General features: G+C 40.9%; 1 pseudogene; it reads right to left on the bottom strand.

Moving 5' to 3' along the window:
- Nucleotides 1-5,859: 5,859 nt before the first annotated feature.
- LOC110297112 (large ribosomal subunit protein bL32m pseudogene) lies at nucleotides 5,860-6,412 on the bottom strand (annotated as a pseudogene).
- Nucleotides 6,413-18,295: the final 11,883 nt, after the last annotated feature.

Below are 18,295 nucleotides of genomic sequence, written 5' to 3'. Positions count from 1 at the left end.
TTGGCTTTAGTTTTATGTGTTTCATGATCTTCCTTCTAAATCGCAACAGAAAATACATAATTTTTGTATCTCTAACAACAATATACATGGATTTGTATTTCTTTCATAATTCTGTCAGTCTCTGTTTCTTTTCCTGTAAGACAGGAACTTCCTCAAGCACTTTAAAGCTCCTGTTCTCTCTGGTCCTTCCTATCAGCATTCATTCTCGCTGTACCTCATGTATTCACTGCTTTGTTTAACTGTGTGCTTTACTCTCTGCTACTTGACAACCTGAACTATAAACCCAGCCGAGCTAATCAGTGCTACTAAGTCACCAAGATATACGAAGTCCATTTCAAGTCCACTCTGGGAAGGTATGGAAGTTTAAGGTTTTACTTGGACTTTTCTCTATGTCTACAGTCCCTAAAGTTTGGAGAAGTAGTAACCAAGCTCTCTCAAAGCCTCAATCACACACACACACACACACACACACACATACACAAATATACATACCATTTATTAGCTCATCTGTCCTGTCCCATCATATATACTCAATAAAGGTCATAACTTTCTAAGATCCGCCAGTTGTCCTTCCTTTAGTAACACATCATCTTGTGAATCCATCCTCATTCTGAATATCTACTGTGGCTTTAATACTGCTCACCCAATTATACCATTCACAGTTATAGTCTTCTGCTCAAATATCAATAATGGTTTCTTAATTTGTTCATCAAACAGCCTCTACTCTGAACTACACTCGGTGTGATATGCTGCCTTGGTTCTCAGTCTAGTCTGGGTGCAGGCATATAAAAAAAGCAAAAGTTGTAATGAATGTTCTAAATGTTGATAGAAGAGGCTACAGAGGAGAGTGGGAAATCTAAATAAGCTTAGGCTTTAGGACAAGGATCTCAAAAAATAACACTTGAGCCTGGCTTTGAAGACATGTTTTATGTTTTTAACAGAAGGAGTAGTTAGTGTGAGTCATGTTTCAAAGAAACAAACTGACAATAGATAAAGGCAAAGTCTACAAAGGCTAAAGGTAATTTAGTTTCTCTGAGTCCAAGAAAATGCCAGACAGAAGAAAGTTCTCAGAGCATTGCCTGGGAAGATATGAGGAGACCTTGGTGGGAAAAGCTTCTGGTTTTGCTAAGGACCTTGCATTTAGTTCTTTAGAACTGGATAAGTAGTTAAAGCACAAGAATCTTAAGAAATAGCTGAGATGCATGTACAGCATTGTGAATGTCATTAATATCACTGAATTGTATACATTACGTGGTCAAAACAGCATGTTTTAGGTTACAAAGTTTACCATAATTTAAAAATTTTAATCATAAGATATAGAAGGGAGCACTGAAATATATACTTTAAGTGGATAAATTGTGAAATATATGAATTATATTTTAATAATGTTGAAAAACAAGCCCCCGAGAAACAAACCACATGGGAAGTATTTAAAGCACTGATACTCTGGCTCTGTGTTAATTGAGTCAGAATGTCTGGAGGTGGGCTAAGCACCACACACCTCATGAAGTGCTCCTGGCCATTCTGATGTGCAGTCACAGTACAGGAGCACTGCTGAAGGCAATAAGGAACCAGTGAGGAATTTTAATCAAGGGTATAACCTCATCAGATTTGCATTGCAGGAAATCCAGCACATCAAGTGTGTAGAACACGGATCATCAACTTTTCAGCTCCGTGTGAGAAGCCACATGAATGGCAATAGAGACTATATTCATAGTAAACACTGGAAAACACCTCCAGACAAAGGCACATACAAAAAAAAAAAAAAAATGGCTACTCAGCAAGAAAAGATCCCAGCATCTGAAGGTATTAAGTCCATTAGTGTGTGTTTCTGCTGTCTCACACTGGGGTTGTGGAGGGGGAAATTGTCTGTCTTGTTTGTTTGCTTATTCTTTTGTTTTGTTTTTGAGAGCTGTCTGCTGCTCCGACACATTTCCTACTAACCTCATCATTACCCATGTCTGATTATCACCCAGTCCAGAAGCCTTCTTCATTATGTTTCATTCCTAAAAATCATAATGTATACAATTTAAGATTCACACTACTAATGTGTGTTTAAGAAAACATACATTCAGGTAACATCAGCAGAAGTAAGCTAGATAGTAAGTTCGCTGATCCCACCCTACAATTCTGTAGTTTCTGCCTCCTTAACTATCAGGGTCTCCTCCAAATCACAACCTCTGACAACTACTAAACACATGCTTCCCACAAGGTGGTGTAGGTGAAATCATGATATATAGCAGCTAAGCATGGCTTCCTCCACTTAAATCATCTGTGCTGTTGTATATGTTAGTGTTCATTCCTTTCTCCTGATGAGTGAACGTTCAGCTCTCCAGTTATGCCATGGCTGCCTCTCCACCCCTCAATCCAGACACGCTGAGAGGTTTCCAGTTGTGTTAGTTGCTTTTCTGCTGCGTTGATGAAACACCACAAGCAGAGGAACAGGAGTCCATAAGGGAGGGACAGAGACAAGAAACAGGAACCGGAAGTTGAGAGTTCATATCTCAAACTGAAAGCACAAAACAGAGGGGTGGGGCAAAATAGAAGATGAGGCTTTTTACTCCAAAATCCTACCCCCAATGACATACTTTCTTCAGCAAGAATGTGCCACTTAAAGCTCTCAAAGCAACAGCACCAACTAGGGCCAAATAGTGAAATGCCCAAGGCATTTCTCATTCAAGCTATCCCACCAGTTTTTAGGGACTATAGTTAAGGTTGATATAAATATTTATAGGAGGATCTTTGCAAGGACTTAATTTTCCTTTTACTTCATAGTGTTTCGTATGAGTTTCATCACTCATTTACATCGTATTGTGGCTTGAATAAGAATGACCTCAATATCTGATATATTTGAATGGTTGAACCCTAGTGGAACTGATTATTTAGGATTTAGATGATGTCTTAGGGTTTTACTACTGTGAACAGAAACTATGATCAAGGCAACTCTTATAAGGATGACATTTAACTGGGGCTGGCTTATAGGTTCAGAGGTCCAGTCCATTATCATCAAGGCAAGAGCATGGGAGCATTCAGGCAGGCAGTTATGGGCCTGGAAGAGCTGAAGGTTCTGCATCTTCATCAGAAGGCTGATAGCAGAGTACTGACTACCAGGCAGCTAAGATGAGGGTCTTAAAGCCCACACCCACAGTGACACACCTACTCCAACAGGGCCACACCTTCTGGATAGTACCACTCCCTGAACCAAGCATATACAAACCATCACAGGTGGAATAAACTTATTAAGAGCTGTGTCACTAGGGGTGGACTTCAAAGTTTCAGAAGACTGGATCCATTCTCACTGTCCTCTCTATCTCTTTGCTGATCAAGATAGGACCTCACAGCTGTTCCTGCTGTCATGAGTGACTTTACTATTGAGGATGCTAAACCTCTGAAGCTGTACTTCCAATTAAACATATTTTAAAATAAGTCACCTTGGTCATAGGGTTTTTTTCATAACAGGAAAAGCCTTAATTAAGACATAGAAGTGTAGATTTAACTTTGAGAGATACTACTAAGGCAGGCAAGCATAGCTTACCAACACAGGGCATGCTTGCCTTGAGCTACAGATGCTCTGCAACAATCCATTTAGCAATCGGGCCACTTGAACGCCTCTTTCTAAATAAAACAATTGGTCAGTGTCATAGTTTGGCTTTCATTGCTGTGAAGAGACTCCAGGAGCAAGAAAACAGTTAATTGGGGCTGAGAGACATAGTTTCAGCATGACAAGTTTCAGGCAGACATGATACTAGAGAAGGAACTGAGTTTTGCATCTTGATCTGAAAGCACCCAGGAGAAGACTCTCCTTCCACACTGGGTGGAGCTTGAGCACTAAGAGCCTTCAAAGCCCACCCCCATAGTGATACATATCCTACAAGAACGCCACACCTATTCCAGCAAGGACATACCCTCTAATAGTGCTACTCCCTGTGAGCCAAGCATTCAAACACATGAGCCTATGGGGACCAAACCCTATTCAAATCACTAAGGTCATGCTGCCCTAATACCTTTGTAGCAACTGCTTAGTAATGCCTACTTTGTAGTCAAACACATTTTGCTTTTTCTAATATAACTGAAGAAGTCATTTTTTTCACTAAACTTAACAAATTCTCTTTCTCTCTCTCTCTCTCTCTCTCTCTCTCTCTCTCTCTCTCTCTCTCTCTCTCTCTCTCTCTCTCTCTCTCTCTCTCTCTCTCTCCTGGTTTTCTACAAGTAGCATCTTCTTGTTAAATTAATCTGTCTTCCCTCACTTGGGCCATTCTCTCACACAACTGATGTTTCCAGTGCTCCCCTCTTCCTCCAGGCAAGCACCAGGCCCTGGCCTACAATGACAAAACCTCCATGCTTCAACACATATAGCTCAGACCTGCATTTGACCAAGGCTGTCTTACATGGTTATTTTTACTTTGTTTTCCCAAATATTTTTTTCCTCTTTTTTTCCGACCATCTCATGTGTTGTTGAGCAGTCCCAGATCTAGATTCAAACTTCAGAACTTCAGTGGTTTCTATGCGTGCAGAGCAGCTGTTGGTAAACGTCTCCCCAGCAGGCTTTCATAGGAAAACCATCCAGGCATTAGCACCGCGGATTTCCTTTTGTGGTTTGGAGACTTTTTCCCAGGGAGAAGTCTACTATGAACCTTAGGATACCCGCTGGTGTCACTGAGACCTGGTTATGTTTCAGAACTTTCTCATAGGTATAAAACATAATTTCTCTTAACTGTATTTCTTTCAACAGGCAGCTGGGGCTCAGCTCCTCTGCATACTTAAATCAGCTTCCTTTCCTAGTCTTTCAGAATTTGACTCTGTTTTCTCTTTGTCCCTCCGTCTTTAAACTCCTTGTATTTCGGTTCTGAGGTTTGACTGAGTCTTTAAACATAGGATAGTATTATATATACATATATATATGAATGAATCTTTAAATGTATTTTTCAGAGAATTTTAAAATTTCTTATTCAGTGGTAGTTTGTAGTGAATAAAAATCCACTGGAAGCTCCTTAAGTCATAAGGAAGATTTTGTATGTGTATGTAAATTTGTTTACAAAGGTCAGGTATTCCAAATTATGTGTAGTTAAGATTTCTAGGTTTTTTTCTTCAGACATGGACACTACCTATTCATTAGCCAGTCTTCTAGAGTCAACTAAGCATAATGAACTATCTACTAAAAATTACTAAGAAAAATTTCTAATTTAAGATCTATTTTTGCCTCTTCCTGTCTTAGGGTTTCTATGGATGTGACAAAACAATATCACCATAAGTAACTTAGGACAGGGTTTGTTAGGCTTGTGGGTCCATAGTCCATTACTGAAGGAAGTCAGAACAGGAGTTTAAACTGGGCAGGAACCTAGAGGCAGGAACTGATGCAGAGGTACGGGGCGGGGGGGGGGGGGATGCTAATTACTGGCTTGTTCCTCCTGATATGCTCAGCTTGCTTTCTTATAGAGCCCAGGACCACCAACTATGGGGTGGCACAACCCAGAATGGATTTAGTGGGATCCTTACCTATTAATCACTAATTAAGAAGATGCCCTACAGGCTTGCCTACAGCCTGATCTTTGGAAGAGATTTTTCTCAGTTGAGACTCCTTCTCTCCAATAACTCTAGCTTATGTCAAGTTAACAAAAAACTAGCCAGCATACTCCTTTTCTGAAAACCCTTAGAAAATATGCTTCTTCTTCTTTTTTACATAAACATGCTGAGTTTATTCATGATGCAGTCTTCAAATTACCTCATTTAAAAGTAACAACTAACAAAATCCATTTTAAAATACATGGATAATTTGAAAACAGGCACAACATAAAAATGAAGACTCCTGATTTTAAGTAGGTGCCTAACTCTGAAATTATCCTTTTAACATTTTTTAGTTCAGTTCTGGGTGAACCAAGATGGCCTCTTTATGTTTCTTTCAACAATCCTCTTGCCCTGATCCTTCTCTGATGGTTTCTCTCCTGTGTACAGTACCATAGTCTCAACGGAAGGAGCTTTGAAAGGACCTCCTCCTTGAGCCCCTGTTTTCTGATTTTTGTTGTCTCCTGACAGTACTTTCTCATAGCAATAGTCACAGAGGACATGTTTCTGCTTCAGGAGACCACATTCAGGGCAAATGTCTATATTGTTCTTAATTTTAATAAGCTTTTGAGGGTTTCTTCTCCTACATCGGTTAACTTCGATGGTGCGTCTGCTTTGGGGAGCTGCCATCCAAAAGATACTACCTAAAAAGCTGGAATTCTCTTTATTTTCACTGGGATCATGTGCTAGTTCTGTGAGGACAGATGGACTCTGGACTGCTTGCCCACAGAGGACTGGCAAAGCGACTCCAGCTCTGCTGCAGTTGCCATTGTAGCAGATCCCAGCACCCCTGGAGCAGTCCAGGACACACCAGCCATGGTAATGCAAGCAGCAGCAACGAAGGAGCCATGATCCCGAAAATATGCTTCTATATTAACCATAACAGCCTCCAAACTCCAAGGACTTCTACTAATCCTAATTTTTCAGTCATGTCCCACCAACTTCAACAAGCCAATGATCGAGAGTAACTATACTACAAACATAGTAAGCTACAGCCACTTATAAAGGCATTTCTCCCAGACCAAGATCACAAAACCCCATGTAGCGTCTGAAGATTAGATAAATCATGGGCAATACATCATCTGGCACATAATAGAAATAAAATAATGTTTTTCTTAAAATTAAAAATGTATAGACTATCTATTCCATCAGCCATGCTTTCCTAAAATATGTTAACATCTTCACGGAATTTCTTTAATTTTTAAAATTAATATACGTAATTTGCCTTCTTATATCCTTTGTACCTATGTAAGCCTGCTTACTCCCAAATGTATGGCTTCTATTTAGTTGGTTTGTGTGTGTGTTACTAAACATATAAATATAACATTCTCAATCCACTTACTGTTAAAATGTTACCCATATGTATATGATTTCAGATATGACCAATTGGACGGAGGAGTTCTCCCTATTCTCAGCATTTCTTAGCTGCCTGTGGCTCCTTGCCTAGGGCTGAAGCATAAATGAGATTAATCCTGAAAAACGCATATTATAATTTACTATGAAAAGAGCCACATGGCTCAAAGAGGATTTGTGTGAGGACAGAAACTGAGGTCATGCAGAACAGGCCAGTCTTGCCTGAGTTTGAAGGTTATGAGTCCAGAAATAACTCTGTAACTAGCCCTCTAAGCAAGACCTGAACCTTTTTAACACAGCTAGAGAAGCAGAACAATGAAAAACCTGGAGCCAAATCACTTGAAGTCCAAACTGTCAATGATGAGACCCATATGTAAAGAAATATTCTTTAAAGCTAGGGTCAGATCTCAGAGAGTAAAGCAATTCAGTGTGCATTCAGAGTAAAAGATATCTAAGCAGGATTTAATTTTATTTTTAAATTGGAATATTATTTGTCCTATGACCCACATTTCTGGGGAAAAAAAAAGACTTGGGGTCATTGAACCCCTCTAGTTGTTCTTTACAGAGTCCACGTTGAATAAAACTCTCATTGTTTTTTTGTTTGTTTGTTTGTTTGTTTTTTGTTTTTACCAGAAATACTACACTTTCAAGGATCTGTAACATTATTTAATAATAACAGAATTGATATAGCTTAGAATATTAATGATAATATAAATATAAAAATAGCTGTTGAATTTAAAATACATACACAGTCTGTAACCAATTCATTTTCTAAATGGACAAAATTAATAATTATGTCATTTCGAAAATCTTTAGATGAGTTCAACACAGATCAGTTTGTGGGTATTCTCAACACATCGGAGGAGGATATGTCTCTGCTTTGTTTTGTTTGCATTTATCTGCAGTTCACTGATCATACAAAATGTCAAAGGAATATTTCAGCTTGTGAGATCCACACTTTATTTTATAGTACACTTAGAACATAATGTCTCTGAGAATCCCTGAAAAATGACAGGAAACATTTCCACTGACTGTTAGGAGCTACTTGGTGCCATACTCAACCTGTAGCTTTCTCTCTCTCTCTCTCTCTCTCTCTCTCTCTCTCTCTCTCTCTCTCTCTCTCTCTCTCTCTCTTTCTCTCTCTCTCTCCTCTCTGTCTCTCTGTAAATGTCTCTCTGTCTCTACCTGTCTCTGTCTCTTTCCTTTCCCTGTTGTATCTCTTATGTCTCTCTGTTTCTGTCTCTCTCTCTCCTTTCTGTCTCTGTCTCTCTCTCTGTCTCTCTCTCTGTCTCTCTCTCTGTCTCTCTCTCTGTCTCTCTCTCTGTCTCTGTCTCTGTCTCTCTCTCTCTCTCTCTCTCTCTCTCTCTCTCTCTCTCTCTCTCTCTCTCTCTCCTCTCTCCTCTCTCCTCTCTCTCTCTCTCTGCATCCCTCATCTCTCCTCTCTCACTCTCCCCATCCTGAGATCCTAAACATATCCTGTATGAAGGACATGTGTTAGTTAAAATGCAAACCTTTATCATTGCTCCTGCTGCCTAGAAATCAGAGATATTCTAACTATAAGAACATATATGGACTACTTATCAATCAATCAATCACATGGCATGGGATCTATGTCTTCAGTCTCTTAGAGGAGTACCCACTTAGTGTCATAGGCTTGAACTGTCCTCATCATTTCCCATATACCATGCTGTGTTTACATGGCATTAAGGATGCCTTTCATAAATCGCATATACAATGGGACAATGTGTTCAATATCCCCCTTGGAACCTCACTTTCTGAGACTCTTACTAGCATAAGCCTCTCACTCTGGATTTGTTTAGCACCAGTTTGTATTTTTCCTTCCTGTTTAATGCTTCATGTTCTATGAATATCATTTACTCCCTGAGGGATGGGCTGCAGGGACAGTCTTGGGAGTCAGGCAGAGGAACCAGATCTTAATGTTAGAAGCACTGAGATCCTCCTCTTGGGAAAGCACAAAAGGTAGACCCTGGTCCTTGATGGCCTATGCTCATGTAGAGCAGGCTGTTGGAAACACATGTGCTATTCTAGGTCTGTGTTCTACAATGGTGAGCTACACAAAACTATTCTAAGCCAAGCAGGATTCTCACAGAGCACAGTTGCAGACCTCCTGGGTGTTTTTTTGTTTTTTTTTTTTTGTTGTTTGTTTGTTTTTTTTTAGCTATCTCTGGTTTAAGCAGGATGAGTGGATTCCCCTAATGTTTCAAGGGAAGAAGAATGAACTCATATTGAAGAGCTATGGATAGAAATCTTTCAGAGTATGTGTTAGTCTCGCTCAGTCTTTCAGCAAGACTGAAACTTAAAAACAAAGAAAGGAAGAGAGAAAGAAAGAGAGAGAGAGAGAGAGAAGGAAGAAAAACGAACTTCTGCAATGCCTAAGGCAATCATACCTCATCACTAAGAGAAGTCTTGCCTCCCACTATGGGTTATGCAGGACCCATTCCCAGGGTCTGCTCTATGGCCTATATATGTATATAGTTTTTGTTCTTTTTAATCACAAAATCCATTGTTTTTGGCTATTATTAATTTGAAGTACATGCCATTCTTTAGGAATAGGGCTATAATAGGATAACAGACAACACTAAAAACATTTTACAAACATTTATAAATGCTCATGGAGGTTTCATTTTGCTAGACTGAGTCTGAATGAAAAATATAATGATGGCCAAATCTTGAAGTAAGTGATTTTAATGAACTTAAGAATCCTACTTCAGCCATAGAGTTTGTAAGAGCTTTGATTCACGTTTCTACAGTAAGAGAGGGAGACTCTAGTACAAATAGAGCTCAACTCCTCTGGGGGGCAGGGCAGCGATCAAGGTGTCTTTTCAATTTTGTAGTGTGTTAAAGGAAAGATATTAAAGGATAGCACAAGATGAGCCTGCCAGTCAGTGTGATTTTAGCCATCTCTGTGCTCTGACTAGAGTTTCATTGGTGTTAGGCTCCTGCTCTCCTCAGGGACTAGGAGACAGAGCCTCGACCTCACTTGGTGATTGCATTTCCCAGCCACTGGGAAAACCATGGTCAAGTTAGAGATTTATATCTCCTGTAAACCTGCTTCCCACCTTAATTTGTAAAATAAAGGAGAACTGATGATTGGGCAGATAAAGGGAAAGTGGAGTGGGGCGGAAGGTGGGGAGAGAGAAGAAGGAGAAAATGGAAGAGAGAGAGAGAGAGAGAGGACGCAGAGGAGGAGGAAGAAGAAAAGCGGAGCAGAAGCACATGGCCTGGAGAAACCTCAAGTTCTAAGGGGTCTCATAGATGTGGAAGATGGTAGTGTAGCAGTCGATCTGCCCAATCTAGGCGCACAGCATGTATTCATATTAATTGAGTTGTGTTTTCATTGCCAGGGCATATTTGGGTTGGAGATTTTACCACAACAACTCATAACCCATCTAATTGATAATTTAGATTCATCATTAATTGTCCTGTTTTAGATTCTAAAGATAGCTGATATATTCCACAATTATACAGCACATGGGCAAGTTAAATGAGATGCTTCAAAGTGGATGCTCTGTTGTCTCTGAATGAAACATGCCAGGAAAGAAGTATAACATGAGAATCTGTGATTTCTCTGAATTTTTCATAACATTACAGAGAACTGTACGGTTCACTTACGTAAGTATATTCTTTGTATCTTTATATATGTGATTTATAAAACAGGTACAATAAAATAGAAATAAACTTGAGTAAATGAAACCTGGAATATATTAAATATAAGTTAGGATCCAAGGCTAACATTGGAGAATGGTAGTGCAGAGAAGTAGGCCCTACAGAGTTATTAAAGTCAAGCCTCAGACCTGGCTCCAAGCTTCCTGGAGGCTAAGCAGCTAGAAATTAATGAGTAGTCTAACAGATTTTGATATGTTATCAGTAGGAGAAATGTATTTTCCATTAGTTGCCTAATTCTTTAATACTTCATACAAAATTCCTTTGAAGATAAAGTTTCAATACAGGAAGTTTTGTGCAAAATAAAGGGAGTGCTAATTAAAGGAAACGTATAAAGAAACATGTTTACAGAAGTGTCTCTCGTGGGTTACTGATGGGTTCACAAAACACATTATGATAAGAAAGAGGGTTTCAAAAGGTTCCCAGGTTAATCATGGTATAGGGGTGGGGGGTAGCCAAAATCCTGCTGCTTTGAAGGTTTAATCCAAGATGATTATCCAACCTCTTTGTTGAACAAACCTTGCAAATATGGCCTTCCCAGAAAATTTGCAGGGCTTTCTGTAGGAGTTTGAAATGTCAGCAGAGCATGCTTTCTGTTGATAGTATCCCAGAAAAGCATCCCAACCGTTGGGGTTGGGGTGGAAGGGAAAGATAGTAAGATTGTTTCGTTCCCTGATTTTTATGCTATGCTGTGTCATAGACTTTCTGGAGATGTTGCTTGGCATAACTCAGGGAGAAAAGAAAACAAATAAAACAGAGAAAGGCAACATGATAGCTTGATGAAAGCCAGCTGTGCAAGTCCTCAGCAATGACTGGTGGTACAGGATGCCTTTCAAGAGGTTAGAATCATGACCTTCACACAGATAAAAGCGGGGGGGGGGGGTGCGTGCTAAATATCTAATTTAACTCATTGTCAGAAAGATATTATAGTGGGTTCAAGGGAGAATCCAGAGGGTACATACCATTTATAAATCAGGAATATAGAATCCAGAGGGTACATACCATCTATAAATCAGGAATAAGGAAATGAATTTTCAAATGGCCTCATGAGAAGCTTTTCCCACTGAATAAGTAGGCTTTCCCTCCACTACGCAATCCATTTGCATTGCAGTTGCCATGTGCAATATGAATCACCACTGATTATGAAATAGCTCCAAGGTAACGAAAGGTTACCATTCAATAACTAGAAAGGTGTTTCCAGACAGGAGGATGTCAGCTGGGATGCAGTGAAAAGGAGCAATCCTCCTTGGTGTAGCAGTTTTCATGTTCTAGGCCTTCCCACTGGTGTTAGAGGCAGAAGACTTGTTTGCCAATCTTGTCCCTGACTTCTTTCTTTCTTTCTTTCTTGACTTCTTTCTTTCTTTCTTGACTTCTTTCTTTCTTTCTTGACTTCTTTCTTTCTTTCTTTCTTTCTTTCTTTCTTTCTTTCTTTCTTTCTTTCTTTCTTTCTTTCTTTCTCTCTCTCTCTCTTCCTTTCTTCCTTCCTTCCTTCCTTCCTTCCTTTCTTTCTTTCTTTCTTTCTTTCTTTCTTTCTTTTAAGATTTATTTATTTGCTTCTTGTATGTGAGTACACTGTAGCTGTCTTCAGACACATCAGAGGAGGGCATTGGATCCTCATTACAGGTGGTTGTGAGCCACCATGTAGTTGCTGGAAATTGATCTCAGGACCTCTGGCAGAGCAGTCAGTGCTCTTATCCGCTGAGTCTTCTCTCCAGCCTATCCCTGGCTTTCTTAAGTCACAGGTAGCCAGGTGGCTGAATCTGGGCAAAGACCTGAGGATAGCCATGATCACACCATTTCCAGACCCATACCTTTTCCCGCATCCCTGTGAGGAGGATGTAGGGAACTCTCAGATCAAGACAAGGTAGACACCTACTTTAAAAAGAGAGCCTGACTAATCATAGGGGCTTCCAGCTGAGAAATGAACAATTCAGCCTTAGATATGGCATAGACTTTAGCAGCAGAATGCCTGTTCACATTTGTGAGTTTCATTCTTAGCAGCACAAAACAAAGCAAATTTTAGGATGATTTGAAGTTTGTTTTCAATAGTACTTTGGATTTATATATCCGAATAGGTAACACATTTACATTGTTTAAGACAAAACAGAAACATAAGCGAGGTCCACTTTCCACCTCCCTCTTGGTTTTTGTATCCCTGTTCTGAGCTCCTGGGAACAGGTCCTATAACCCCCGACTCGATGTTGAAGAGAAGCCACTGCTCAGCACCCTTCTCCCTAAAAGCAAGAACCAAGTCTTACTCTTTGTGCTCAGTGCTCCTCACACTGGGAAACATGGAGGACACAGGACTCAGCACGGGTTTGCTTAAATCTTATACTTTTCACTGTTGCATAAATTGGTGACAGAGGATAGTTTAGCATGGAGACAGGGTTTCTACCCCAACATTCCCACAGTCCTTATAAATAAGAGTGCACACGGAGACTGGACTGACACAGTGATCCTGGAAATGTTGAGCATTGACCTGGCATAACAGAACTAACAGAGGGAAAGATCCTAGAAGCTACGTGTTTGCTAGGACCCGTTCACAAGGGAAAACATAATGCCAAAATCACTATTCCTTTCTCAAAGGCAAACCCAAAGTAAGTTACAGATATTTGATCTTCACATCTCAATTGCCTTTTTTTTTTTCATGCCTAACCTTCAATTTTTGTATTCTTAATCATGCTTTTAACTGTCCATTTAACAGGTATATTGATGGGTATATTTTGATCTGCCTATGTAACCTCGGATTTAATTTATGCCAAAGAAACTGTTAGTCACTGAGACTGTTTTCTGTAACTTCATATAGGTTCTGGTGCTCTCTAGAAAGCAATTTTGAGTTTGGTGAGAACAATTGGTTAGGGTCCACCAGCTGCCTCTGCTGAGGTGCACAGGCTGCTGTGAGTGCTCTGAGGATGTTCTTCCTCCTCTGAGACCTAGAATGTTGTTGATTCCAAACCCTGGGAACCCAGAACAGGGATAAACACACACACACACACACACACACACACACACACACACAAACATCCTTTGTGGTTTTGTTTTGGTATTGCAGAATACATGAATGCATCCTGGGCAGGACAACAGTGACAATGACACCCATATACCTTTTCATTTCGTGGTCACTAGATTTTTTTTTTTCACCTCAGCAAACCACCTACCTTGAGGAGTCACCTTTCTTAAAGACTCACTATGGCTTCTGCCTCTTGCGCTACTACACAATGCATCAACAAAAACAAGCACGAATTGTTCTTTAGAAGGAGCACGGTTCCATCTGGGTATGGAATGTGGATATTTCCATGCTCTGAGTTCAGCTTCAGTGGCGTCTGTTATTCTTGGGCATTAAGCATAATTGGTTTGTGGTAAACCAAGGTAATGACTCTGACTAGTCCTTGCTCTTATTTTGGAAGGAGATTCTCAGCCAGGTGATCCCACAGGGGGTCAATCTCCACATTACGCCTGTTTCACCTTCTCCATGCATGAGTGTACAATCTGAGCAAACCAAGCCATCTTACCTTTAGGATTTTCACTGCTGAACTTGAGAAGTAGTTTCTTTCCTCCTTGAGACTGGGAGTTCTGTTCACACATGAGCATTTGCACACATGGAGGAAGGCCCTCAGCCATAAAGGTAGAACCCAGATTCCATGTCCTGAGAGCATGGCGGCTCTGGGCCTGACATTCCTCCTTTCTGAGTCAATCCTGTCATTTTCCAAGAAACCAATTGAGCCTATGCTGAGATAATGTAATACGAAGAACCCTCATAATACTGAAGGCTCCCATGAGTTTGTTTTATAAACTAGGCTGTCGACTTTTTAATTTATGCAGAGAAGTAACTGCCAAGCAAAATGGACTATTGCTGTAGGCTAGTTAGCTCATTGTTTGCCCTGAAGAACAGAATATGTACAGAACCAAAGGATGGTGAAAGGCCACCACACAAGTGCCCTGTCAGTATAAAAGGAGTGGAGCAGTCTCAAGGGTACTTTTTTGACAATTCATGGCACTTCAGGGATATAATAGCTATGTTTGGCAGAACAATTTTGCCAGCTAAACAAGGAACCGCACCCTTGCAAAAGCCACAGAAACAGAAAATTTCTTCTTCTCACCTTTTCACTTGAATGCATTCATCAAATAATGCAGTTCTCATCATCAGGTGTCATGTCCCATTATATCTCTGTGACCTTGAATGCCCTGCTTATTGCCCCAAAGTCAGCACTAACACCTGATTTTCTTTTTCTTCTTTCCTTTCCTTCCGTTTCCTTCCCTTTCCTTCCCCTTCCCCTTTCCTTTTCCCTTTCCTCCTTCATTCCTTCCTTCCTTCCTTTCTTTTTTTTTTTTTTTTTGATTTTCCAATTGGAAATATTCTTCATCTCTTCTGGAATATGACAATCTACCTACCTCAATTTCATTGGGATATACTCCTATTTCTGCCCAAACTTGAGTTTATTCTCACCCTTCTCAGGTCTCCCCTTTGTAGGTGCACAAGTTGCAGGTGTGTTGTACCTTCTAGTTTATAAGTTCTTTGAGGACAGGGATTCAATGTTACCATTTGTTTGGTTATGTGTGACTGGTGCATGTGCATATGGGTGCATGTATGTGTGCATGTGTATAAAAGCCAGAGTTCAACCTTGGGCTTTGATCCACATGAGCCAACCACATTGTTTTCCCATCTGATCTAGTTCAGCTGTTAAGCTAAGATGGTTGGCCAGCAAGCTCCAGGGATCAAGCTGTCCCCACCTCCTGGGGCTGGGATCACAACTGAGCCCCACCATACCTAGATTTTAATTTATAGAATTCAGGTTCTCATGCTTGTGCAGTAGGCAGGCAGCTGACTGAGCTATCTTTCCAGCCTCATGTTTGCTTTCAAAACAAACAACAGTCCAAGGGAACACGTCTTCATTGCTGGTGGGGGTGCAAACTTGTACAACCACTGTGGAAATCAATTAGGCAGTTTCTCAGAAAACTGGGAATAGTTCTATTTCAAGACCCATCTATACCACTCCTGAACATATACCCAAAAGATCCTGCACTATCCCACAAAGACATTTGTTCAACTATGTTTATAGACACTTTATTCACAATAGCCAGAAACTGAAAGCAACCTAGATGTCCCTCAACTAAAGAATGGATAAAGAAAATGTGGTATGTCTACACAATGAAAAGCTATTCCGCTACGAAAACCAAGACATCACGAATTATTCATGCAAATGGATGTAACTTGAGAATATCATCCTGAATGAGGTAACACAGTCTCAAAAGAACAAGCATAGTATGTGCTCACTTATAGGTGAATATTAACCATAAAACACAGGTACCATGTTATTATACTCCACAGACCCAAAGAATCTAACCAAGAAGGAAGGCCCAAGTGAGAAAAGTTGAATCTCATTTAGAAGGGGGAATAAAATAGCCATAAGAGGTAGAGAGAACTGGGAGGGAGGAGGATGGGGAGGGGAATGGAGGGTTCAGGATCAGATGTGGGGAAGGACAGGAGAAATGGCTAGGTGACCATAAAAATAAATGGAAATCTGAAACTGATGGGGTAAGAAGTGTGTGGGGGGGGGGCAGGGGAGGGCATCTCCAGAAAGAGACAGAGACCTGGGATAATGGGGAGCCCAAGAATCAATGGGAGTGGCATTAGCTGTGACTCACTACATTGGTGATATTTATGCACCTCAAGAGGCTACCTCCTATAACCAGGCAAGAACCAGAGTGGAGCAATAGAAACACGACCCCAACCATAAAACTTTCATCCCCAAATTTATCTTGTCTCAAAGAAATGTAGGCATGGGATGGAGTAGAGACTGAGGGAATGGACAGCCAGTAACTGGCCCAACTTGAGACCCATCCTGTGGGCAAGCACCAATCCCTGACACTATTAATGATACACTGGTATGAATGCAGACAGGATGATGATGTCCTTTGAGAAGCTCCACCCAGCAGCTGACTCGGACAGATACAGACACCCACAGCCAAACAGTGGATGGAGCTTGGGAACTCTTATGGAATAATAGGAGGAAGGATTATAGCCTCTAAGGGGATAAGAACTCTGTAGGAAGACCAAGAATGTCAACTAACCTGGAACCTTGGAGTTCTCCGTGTCTGAACCACCACCTAAAGAACATACACAGGCTGGACCTAGGCCTCCCTGTACATACGCAGGGGATGTGCAGCTTGTTCTTCACCTGGACCCCAAACTAGAATGGGGTCTATCCCAAAAGCTGTTGCCTGTACGCGGGATATGTTCTTCTAGCTAAGCTGCCTTGTCTGGCCTCAATGGGAGAGGAAGCACATAGCCTGTAAGAGACTTGAAGTTCCTGGGTGGGTGTATACCCAGGGAGACTCCCACCCCCTGGGAGCGGGGGAGGAATGTGGTGGGGTGACCGGGAGAGGGACAGTAACACAGAGTTGTGTGGCTGGGGAGCAGGAGGTGAGTCTGGGAAGAGTTGACGACCGAGTAGGTTAATACAATCAATATATGTTGTAAAATGTTCTCAAAGAATTAATAAAAAATACTTCCAAAAAAAGTTCGGTGTCTAACATAATTATGACCCATAGTGGATACATAAAACGTATGTTGGATCTTGAAAGTATTTGTACAAATCGGTGAAGATTCACTTTCTTAATTACATGAGTTTGTGCTGCTCAGGGCTTTTTGGGCCACATTTAACAACAAATCAAGATAATATTAAAAAAGTGGGGGTGTGAAGACCTCCTGAGCAGAGTTGAATAACCCCATGGTAGGGATGTACCAAATATTGGAGGACAGCTGTCACAAAGGCCAGGAGCATCCCCAAATAGTCTACCAGTCCTGTCAGTGCCCCCTCACCATGGGTCACTTGGGACTTGTTTCTTCCTTACACCAGGCAAGGGGAAACGCTGGCAAGCCGAGAGCTTCATACTACACAGTGTTAGCCACTGACAAGGAACTGAACATTCTTTTGCATAAGATGCACACTTCCCAAGGAATGATATGGGATGCTTGATAACTTTGCCCCTTTTCACTTCTCCCTGAATCTTTATTCTTTGATTTTGACAGTGAAATTCTCTTCAAAAAAGACAGGTCATATGTGCTTCTTTCTCTTAAGCTTACATGAAGTGGAAACAGCCGTCTTCTGGTCATAAGCCCAGGTGGTCCTTAAGGCTCCTCTTGCTTCTGTCTGTGCTACTGCTCTTTGACTGTGCATGGCTCGGCCAGGCTAAACCTTAGTTCCCAAGTGGGAATAAGAGACAAAAGAGATAGGCCTGTTCTTCTAGGTTACAGTTACATGTGCTGCTCCCGTTGACTTGCTTGCATCATTAAGCATAGCCAAGACCATAGAACTGATCCTAGATGCCACTCACCGAGCACCTCTCCCACACCATAGGAAGAATGAGTGAATTTGTGTGTTAATTTAGAATTTTTATGGCACTAGTTCATGGTTTAAAAACTAAGTCTTGGTTTTGCTACTTCTGATTATGTGACCTTGGACAAAATGCTTCCTTTGAGCTTGCTTCTCTAAAATGGACATAGAACAATGCCTATATCAAAGAGCTTTTGTGATAATGCGAGTATAAACAATGCCTAGCACATAAACATTAGGCATTTTAGCATTACTAATATTACTTACTCTCTCACATGCCCACTCACTGGCAACACTGGCCAGACAGATAGGAGGGTGCCTAAGGACTGTGTGTACTGGGGATAGTGACGATCCTTGGA

Source organism: Mus caroli, unplaced genomic scaffold, assembly GCF_978045245.1.
Source record: "Mus caroli unplaced genomic scaffold, Mus_caroli_1 scaffold_7, whole genome shotgun sequence".
NCBI lineage: Eukaryota > Metazoa > Chordata > Mammalia > Rodentia > Muridae > Mus > Mus caroli.
The sequence above is the reverse complement of the archived record's forward strand: the minus strand, read 5'-3'. Positions and strand labels throughout refer to the sequence as shown.